The sequence below is a fragment of the Dipodomys ordii genome, unplaced genomic scaffold, assembly GCF_000151885.1.
Source record: "Dipodomys ordii isolate 6190 unplaced genomic scaffold, Dord_2.0 Scaffold93, whole genome shotgun sequence".
Taxonomy (NCBI): domain Eukaryota; kingdom Metazoa; phylum Chordata; class Mammalia; order Rodentia; family Heteromyidae; genus Dipodomys; species Dipodomys ordii.
Genome location: NW_012267309.1, coordinates 1,739,820 through 1,750,427, shown reverse-complemented (window position 1 = coordinate 1,750,427; position 10,608 = coordinate 1,739,820).

Genomic DNA, 10,608 nt, shown 5'->3' with positions numbered 1-10,608 from the left:
TTAATTGTGCAAAGTAAATAAAGATAGTTTGCTTGGAATGTGTCCTCAAACAGCTGAGCCTGGGTCTGGGCTGTCCACGGAATGAGGAGGGCGAGTAGGGAAAGAGGTAGAGTTGTCAGGATCTGCAGTGCACATATTGCTTATGCAGTTCTTCCTTGTGGATCAGTCCATTGCTCTTGGGAGCAGGCAGACTGGAATCTCACTGTGATCCTTGTTCATAATCATCTCTCAAGGCCTCACCCATCTTAAGAGATCCTCATGAGTACATCACTAGGTGACCCACAATCATCTAGTAGGGAAGTTCATATTGTCATTTTCACTGCATTGCCCTTCTTAGGTTCTCTCGTATTGAGTCTAGAGATGGCCTTCATGTTACTGAGCTTCTTTCCACAGCTCTCAAAAGTTCCATGGCTTGCCTGATCAAGTTCTCATGTAGCCAGGGTCTTTGCCAGTGAATGGCCTGGGAGAAGTCAAGTGTTGGCCCCTGGGGCCTGGTCGGTCTTCAGCTGACAGCCCCAGCAAGGACTCTCCCCATTCATGCAGATGCCATGCTCCCTGGCAGTGACGCAGGTGGACCTGCTCTTCGGGATGCCTTTTGGTGGCTGTCCTTTCATTGTCACTCAGAATAGCTAGAGGTCGTCCTGGTCTATGCACTCTGAGCAGGATTGCTGAGAATCCCTGGTTTTGGGAAACTTGGCCATGGTTTCTCAATCTGGACATGTAGCTGCAAATGGTCCTCACCTGCCTGAGCTCTGCCACCCATTGGCCATCGCTTGGCACATGTTCCCCAAGTCTCAGAGCAAAGCAGGAAATGTGTCAGGGCTCTTTCTCAGGACTGACAAGAGGGGTTGCTGAAAATCATCATCACACTTCTTTGGGTACCATATGCGGATTCTGTGTCAAAGTGAGAGAATATCTTCACTTGGCATGTTCACCGCACAGATTGTTTCTCTCTGTAGACAAGGTCAAGAGCCATAACTACCCAGCATGTTTTCTACAGGGTCTTAAGGATTTCTTTACTGTACAGTCAGTTGTGAGAGCTTTAGATATGATTACTCTGCATCTCTTGACACTTGTGTTTCTTTCATAAAACACTTGAATACTGACAATTCTCTCACCAAATTCATTTTCCATCCTCATTTCAGTACACCAAAGAAAAAAAATCTGACTTCATTCCATTATCTTTCTTTACACTGTGCTCTGTATTAGATTACTGCAAGCCCATGTTTCTCCCTTTGAAAGCAGCATGTTTGTACAAGTGTATGAGGGCCTGAAAGATGTTTCTGTCAGTAGAAACAAACCGCACAGGAAACTCTCATAGGAGGGCTAGCTCATGAGGTGAGTAGTGAATGTAAGTAATGAGTCTTCAATAATAGTTCCCTGTTTTAAATCAAGAATAATTACTATTAGCCAGGTGCTGGTGACTCACATCTGTAATACTAGTGACACAAGTGGCTGAGATATGAGGTTCATGATTTTTAACAAGTCTGGGCAGGACTCATCTCCAATAAACCACTGGAAAACCGGAAGTGGCGCTGTGCCTCAAGTAGTAGAGCACTAGCCTTGAGCTCAGGGACAGCACCCAGGCCCAGAGTCCAAGCCCAACAATCAACAACAACAACAAAAAACAAAAATGAAATAAAGGAAAGAAAGGAAGGCATAATGACTAATTAAATCCCCTGGCTACTTTCATTTTGGTTTAAAAGTCTCTAATGTTGCAGGCCATCCTGCTGGCCAGTGCCTCCCCAGTGTCTCACTAGCTTAGCTGGGGATGGAAAGTCTGGAGTGTGGACTAACATGGTAACAGTTTCGAGGTCACATTTCTTGGTCATTTGACTAGATCATTATGGCTCCATTTGCAGAAACAAGTGACTCCTGACTTAGACCCAAAGATGAATGAGAGGATGACTAGAACAAGATGATATATTGACTTCTCTATCTTCCTATTTTTCTAGCTACTCTCTGGCCTTAACCTTTGTATAAAGATACTACCAGATTTTGTGGCCAATAATAGCAGAGCAGTAACCTAGTGAAAAAGTGAGGAGGCCAGCTAAGTTCCAGAAAGATCTCCACCTATGCCGAGAAAAGTCATGACAACTCCTCCCTTTATTAGCCTTCATTTTGTCTATTCTCTCTTCATGACTCACCAACTTGCTCAGTGGAGAGGCTGATTTCTCAGTAGGGGTCACACTAGTGCATTTCTTGGCCAGTCAATAGATTTTGTTCTTGCTGATGTGGTGGTGCAAGTCAGTATTCCTGGCAACTTGACAAACAGAGGGAGGAGAGAAGGTATAAAACCCAGGAAAATCACTAAATGGACTATGGTCAAAAACAATAGCAACAGCAACAAAAAATGACATACTGTCTGAAAATACTAGCTTTCACGAGAGGCTGAGCACTTGCCCGGCTATCATAATACCATCACACACCCAAACATTTTAATCATTCTCCCACCTAAGTCATTGGCATTATCAGGAACCTGCAGAATCTAAGGGTTTTCTTGGCTTTATTCCTTGGAGCTTGCTGGTACCAAACTGACCTAACCCAGGTTTACCTCCTTCAGCTTATGCTGGTGGAGAAATTCAAAAGCAGAAATCATACAATCCAACACAAATCACTGGGACCACAGTGTTGCCATCAAATTCAGCTAGAGATGTTGAAACAGTCACAGCACATCCACCACGTAGATGAAATTAAGGAAAAGATCCAAAAAGAACTAAAATGTGAAATATATGGAGTAATACATCAGAAAGCAGTAAGTATGTTCTTAAAAGACTAAACATATAGATACCCTAAGACCCAGCAATCCCACTTTTTGGCATTTAACCAATAGATTCCAATGCCACACCAATGATATAGACACTACCATCTTCACCGCAGCATTGTTTGTCATACTCAAGATGTGGAATCATGTGCCAATCAGTGGACAAACAATTCAGAAAATGTGATATATCACACACACACATATATATATATATATATATATATATATATTGATACAAAAATCTGTAACCTAGGTGAACCTCCATGAAATATTATCAGACCCTCATATTAACCCAAATTTGAGCAAAAATCATCTTTTTTTCTGTTTTTCTTTGTCAGACCTAGGACTGGAACTCAGAGTATTGTCTGTGAGTGTCTTTTTGCTTTACCACTTGAGACACTGCCCCAGTTCTCACTTTTTGGAGTAGTTTATTGGAGAGAAGAGTCTCACAGATTTTCTGCCTGGGCTGGCTTTGAACCTTGATCCTTAGATAGCAGCCTCCTCCCTAGTTAGTATTATAGGCCTAAGTCACCTGCAATTGGCTACAAAATCGTTTTATCGTTAAAGGAGTCACTGGCATGAACACATAGCCATTGTATAGGCATGATAGGTAGAAAAGTACAAAAGATATTTAGAAATAGAGATGTATGATACACTGCTGCAGAGACCATCAAATGTGTACCCTGAAGCCATATTGCTATGAAAAGTGTAGTTAGCTGTCCCTGCAGCACTTCAGGATTCTAGATAATGAGAGAACCATTAGTCCAGCTAACTTGCAAGACACAAACTCTCACCTCTTTGTCCTACTTGGCACAGGTTCCATGAGTCTCAGAGCAAAGCAGGAAATCTGTCAGGGATCATTCTCAGGACTGACAACTGGGGTTGCTGAAAATCGTCATCACACTTCTATGGGATCCTTGTGCAGATTGTGTGTCAAAGTGAGAGAATGTCTTCACTTGAAGTGTTCACTGCACAGATCCCTCACTGTAGTCAAGCTTTTAAGAGCCATTAGTGCCTTGTATTTTTTTTATTGGGGTTTTAGATCTTTTTTGAAGTTTTAGCCATGACGGCATCACATATGCTAACTCTGCAAATCTATGGCATTCGACTATCTTTCATGAAATACTTGACAACTGAGAATGTTCTGACAAAATTTTCATTTTCCATCTTCATCTTGTTCTCCAATAACAAATGGTTTCTTTATGCCATTTTCTTTCTTTACAATGTGCTCTGTTTTACATTATTGCATTTCTGGCATTGAAATTAGCATGTTTTTAATAGTGTATGGTGGACTAAAAATATTTCAAACCATAGAGAAAATTCACATAGGAGGGAGAAGATGAAGAGTACGTAAGTAATGAGTCTTGAGAAATTGTTCCATTTTTTTCTATCAATAATGACTAAATAAATCTCCTGGTTTCATTCATTTTGGTTAAAAGTCTCTAATTTTGGAGGCCATGCATCTGCTGCATCTCACTGACTTCACTGTGGACTGCGACTCTGGGATGTGGGCTAACATGGCAACAGTTTCTAGATCATTTTTCATGGTCTATTTGCTTAGGTTATTGCGGCTCCTTTTGCAGACAAAAGTGACTGACTCCTCAGTTAGACCTGAAGATGAATGAGAGGATGACTGGAACAAGATGACATACTGACTTCTCTATCTTCCTATTTTTTTTTCTGTCTACTTTGTGGCCTTAACCTTTGCTATGAAGACACCTACCAGATATTATGGCCAATAATACCTGATCGGTAATCTAGTGAAAAAGTAAGCCACCTAAGCTCCAGAAAGATCTCCACCTATGCCCAGAAAAGTCAAATACAAATACAAAATTATCATATTTGAAATAGCAGATAAAATACAATCATAAAATTTTGTGATTTTCCAATAACCATTAGGCTAAGTGAATTTTCATAGTGGTCTCTCATCCATTCATGATGAATGGATGTCTGTTTTCGAAGTGTTATCTTACTGTGTGCAGGATAATCTATTGAGTTAATCTAGAAAGAACAAATATATTCAGTACTGTTTCTTTTATTGTTGTATTGTCTTGGAACATGTTTAGTTTTTACATACTATAATGTTTCCCTGCATATTGTGCTGTTTGAGGTCAACTAACATGTTACTAGTAACGAAGAGAAGTGTATGTGCTTGAAAAGCATGTCAGGTTCATGATAATATGCTTTCTTTAGAATATTTCTGTATTCTTGGGACATACATTTAAAAGGCTTCATTTTGAGTGTGCATAAACATTTGTGTGTATAATTAGACTCCCAGATCTAACCTTGCAGAGTTCCATAAAGTTACTAAATTTTTGGCAAGAAAGAAATAATTTCCCATAAAAAGTAGGAAACTTACTAAAACTTTAACCTCTAATCACTCCTCTTAAATAACTTGAAAAATGAATATCAACTTCTTAATGAATTTCTCACCACTTGTACTAAAAATCATGTAAAGTATTCATTACCCTTTTTTGGGTCAGCATTCTTTACCATAACCAAGATATGAAATAAACCTATGCCTCTCAGTAGATGAATGGATCAAGAATATGTGGAATATATGCACAATGGAATTGTATGCTTCCATCAAAAAGAATGACAGTACACCATTCATAAGGAAGTAGAAAGACTTGGAAAACACTGTATCAAGAGAAGCCAGACCCAAAGAAACATAGGCCACGTGTTTTCCCTCATTTGTCGTAATTAGAATGTGCCTATAAATCTACAATTAAACACAATGGGTGGTAAAAGACAAAAGATTACATTTGGACATGATAAAAACAGGACTCTATAAACATTCACACAATGAGACAGAAGGAAGATATTCTTTGAAGAGGATCACAAAGGTTCAACAGCTATGTGCAAATGATCTTTTAAATGATATTTACCAAAATGAACTCCAAGAAAGGAAAACAAGAAGGTTTTTGTTATTTTGCCTTTTTTTGGTTTTTGTCCATTGCCACTGTTTTTGGCTAGTATCCCTTTTTGTATGTAAGTTTATCTGTTTTTATCCGTTGTCACTGTTTTTGGCTAGTGTCCCTTTTTGTATGTGAGTTTATCTGTTTTTATCCGTTGTCACTGTTTTTGGCTAGTGTCCCTTTTTGTATGTGAGTTTATCTGCTTGGGGGAGGGTAAAGGGGAGCACAGAAATGGTGGGCTAGAGAGTGAACTAATGCAGCAGTGATACTCACTAGACACTATGTTGAAAATGAACTTTACAACTTACGGTGGAGGGAAAAACTTGGAGAAAAAGAGAAAAGAGGTGACACTGTTCAAAAAGAAATGTACTCAGTACCTTTACAATAAAAATATATATTAAAAAATAAAAAAATAAAATCAGTAAAAAAAGAAATGTACTCACTTCCTGACTTTTGTAAGTGTAACCCCTCTGTGTACCACCTTTACAATAAAAATAAGTTAATTTTTAAAAATGAAAGATAACATTTAATTACATGCTTCTAAAATGCAATGGTACAGAATAACTTTGCATTTCAAAAGGCAAGAAGAATAAGAAAACAAGCAGGAATCAGTCCAAAGCAAGACAAAACCAACAGGGCAAACATTCCATCCTCTATCTTCACATGGCCTTGTTGGCTACAGCTCACAAGGCTACACTCTTTATCTGCCTTGGCACAGAGCAAGCATTCCACATTCTGACATCTCCAAATGCCTTGGGTCTCCACGACAGCTGTGGCTCACTATCATAGCTTCACAAATAGCCCCATCACAGCCTATGTGCAGGGACTCAGACATTACCTCAAGCTTCCTGAACACAAAGGCTTTCCTCTGAAATCACAGTAGAAGCCTCCATAACCTCATAACTCTTTCATTCTGCACATTTTGACACCTAGCACTAAATGTATAAAACAAGTCCTGATACCTCCAACGAGCAGTACTTGGGCTTGCACAGACCCTATCTCCTGTGGCCTCTGAATGTCATCATGGCCAAACAGGGAAAAATAAAAGCCTGGACCAAAAGACCCTTGGAACCTATTTCCTAGAAAGTCTGTGCAAACAAGGAAGCTGTGCTCCCAAACAATCATGGGAGCCATTGGTGACTGGCAATACTAATCCTGAGAAGTCCTCCTGGCATTTTCTTCCCATTGTAGAGGACTTGGCTCTTTTGAATGACCCTAATCACTTTAGCAACCATACTTTTTATCCTCAACTTTAGACATCTTACTTTCTGTCCCAAATAACTTTTTCAAATCTTTCCCTATGTATTTATTGCCAGGATCTCAGTATAAGTTTGGCCAAAAGCTGTCTTCAATGCTTCTATCACAGCTCTTCAATTATGTGCATTGTTGAAATTATTTTTGTCAGGTCACCTTTACACCTGACCTCACAAAAATTCTCAGGGAATAAACAAAATGTAGACAAGTTTAGTGTCAGTATTTAACATGAGCATCCAATACCCAATATAGTTCTTATTTCCATCTGAATACAATCTTTACTGTTCATACTCTTATCACCATTCTACCTCTTTCTGGAAAAAAAAGCATTTCTTGCCTCTATATCATGTTTCTGTTCAGAACATGACTTGCCAAAAAAAGGCCTGGATCAGAAACTTTGGGGAAAGGTCAGGGAGAAGCAGAAGTATTGTGGCATTTGCCTATAGTCACCTTGATCATACAGTTCTGTTTCATTGGTCAGCTCACCAAAAAAAAAAAATGAAGAAAATGAAGATAACTCTACTACCTTGTCAGGGCAACACAAAGCTGACATGAGCTTCCAAAAAGCTAACTTCACCATAAGCCTGCAGAAAAGAACAGAAGATGGAACATTTCTTGAAATATGCTCCCACGAAACATGCTTCTCATGCAGAAATAAAACTCTTCATTCAGCACTGAAGGTTGTACCTACTGTTGAAATATCAGCTTTTCATGGAGAGAGGTTACTACTGAACTGCTATCACAGCTAACCTGCCTGATAGCCAGCAGTACCTATCAACCAGCGGGCAGGTGATAGTGGGCTTTCAACCATCAAAACTTGTGGAGAGTATCCTTTCCAAATAGTTGAACATGCAGAGGTAGCAGCACTTCTGGCTGCCTTCATGCAGCTGAGATGTTTTGCGAGACAAGAGCTTGGCTCATCTTGCCTGATGTCAAGAAAACAGCATAGCTATAAGACTGAAGTCCATGAAGCCCATGCACTTACAAAAAGTCCTCTTTTCCACTGTTATGAACCGCTGGCCCAGCCTTTATGACCCCCAGATAGCAGGAGCCCACAAATGTTGAAAAAACATCTAATTTTCCAATGTATTGTCACCTTTGAATCCATATGCATGAAGAACCTGAACCCAACATTTATGGGGACTCTTTAGCTCTAGAAAATTAACTAAACTAGTTAAGAGTGAAGCAAAACTCATAATGACCACAATGTATACACCAAATAGCCAATTTATCTTCATGTTCCTCTCACCATTCAGGTCCATCTTACTCCCTCTGACTCTGAGGAAATATCTGGAAGACACACACACACACGTACTACTAAATACTTAATAAGAAATATAAGAAAATCACAAAAACCCATCATCCAGCAATTCCTGAATATACAAATCATCTTCCTATATTTTCCCCACTACATAAACCAATTTCAAATCCACAGAAAAATGACCAATGTCTTAACATGGCCTATAAACATATGCACAGATTTCTTCCACATTTGCCTTAATACATTCACAAACCTAAAATTCGTTTAGAAAAAGTACTGGTAAAGTGTTAAAAAATCCTAATTATAAACACCTAACCCAAAATGCAATTGCATCTTACATTCCATAAATATATGCATACATCATGCTACATACACCATGCTGAAATTCCTTTATTCAGAATATCTTTACAAGTATCATCACTCACACATGCAAGTGCATAGATTACATTCTCACATTCAATTTACAACGTAACTCCCAAACATACATTTGTACAATTTTCCAACTAATGTTTCAAAACACACGATGGACATGACTCATGCCCTCTGAATTCTCAGTCCCCAAGTAGCCAAAAATAATACATTTTTATAATAATTCATTGCAATTTACATGCTCTCCAAAGCAAACACACCTTCACATGTTCAAAAGTGCTCAATGACTTCCTCATACATTATCACTAACACCCACTGAATACATAACTTTTGCTGAATAGATGAGTAGTATACACTGGAATAAAATACACAATTTTCTTCAATGTCGATTCCTTTTAGTCAATTAATTATAAAATTTTGATTTTCACCAGACTCTTGCATCCAGAAGAAATCATTCATGATATGACATCAGTCTGAACAAAACCCTATTATGCAATTCTGTATAGTCATCGAGAGCACAGATGAATATAGACAGAATATGAATGCTGACATTTTTCTTACACCCACAAGGGTCTTAAGTAAAACAAGAAAGTCTGTCAGAACTTCCATCACTTTGTAATGACAGGAACTACTTTTTTTTGTACCTTTTTTATTGTAAAAATACTGTACAGAGGGGTTACAGTTACATGAGCAAGGTAATGAGTACATTTCCTATCCAGCATTGTTGCCTCCTCCTTTGTTTTTCCCCTCCATCCCTTCCCTCCCACCTCCACAATTCCCCCCCTCTCAACGCCCCCCCAAAGTTCAACAAAGTGTCTTGTACATCTCACTGTTACAATGGATCAACCTGTAGCTCTATTTAAACATTGTTTTTTTTTTTCCCCTTCTCCTCCCAAAATTAGAGAACTGTATATACAAAATGCAGGGCACCGACATCAAATACAGTGAAAACAGGGATTATTCTGTGGGGGAGGAATATACAAAGAAACAAACAAACAAAAAAACCACCACAAGGTACATTATAAATACCTTAGAAACAATAGCAAGAAAGAAAAAAAATCTACTTGAGTCCCTATCTTGGGGTTCATTTTGCTTAACATCATCTTATATGGTCGGTCATATGTACATAGCTTTTTGACATTTTCTACTTGTCCTACACATGTACTAGTTATTGCAAATAAGGGAAACCATGGGACCTATGTTTCTTTGGGCCTGGCTTACTTCACTTAATACAATTTTTGACAGGAGCTACTTTATAGCTGAATAGGAAAATGCTTTTCAAACACATGAGAAGTTTCCCTCAACCTTCTGCATTCTCGAAGGAGTGAGGGTTATCAAAAGGGCCACGCTTGTAGGTTCACAGCACATTTATTAGCCTCCACTCCCCACCTGGAGGCCAAAGACCCCACAGAAGAATGAGGGGCGCCTGGGCTGTGGCCCTCCCCCAAACCCAACAAAACACAGTGCTAGGTACGGGCGGGGCTCAGGAGAGCGCCGAGTCCCACAGGGTACTGAGTCCCACAGGGTACTGTTGCCCTTCCCAGACACAGAGATGCTTAAGACCAAGGACGGGAACCCTGGAGCAGTGCCCGGCCATGCTAAGGTAGAAACAGCGCTGAGTTTCCATTACCTTTGTTTTTGTTTAACTGACTCAGGGAGCCAGGACCGTTGAGACCATGTCCTCCTAGCTCGCGCCTGACCTGCCTGGGCAGCAACGCCCAGGTCGCGCCTGCGCATCCAAGCTCGCACCTGCGCAATTCTAACTGGCAGTTGGACGGTTGTCGGACGCGCTGGCTACGCCCCGAGGGGCGGGACAGGGGCACCGCTCACCTTCTAGGCCATGCGCCCTAGGAAAATGAACCCTTAGATATGTATTTTAATGTTTTTTTCTTTCGTGCGTTTGTTTCTATTTCTTTGTTGCTTTGTATGTCTCTCCTGTCTCTCCCACAGTATAACCCCTGCTTTCACTATACTTGATGTCAGTATAACTTGTGGAGGAGATGGGGAAAAACAAGTCGTTTAAGGATACAGGTGGACCTGTT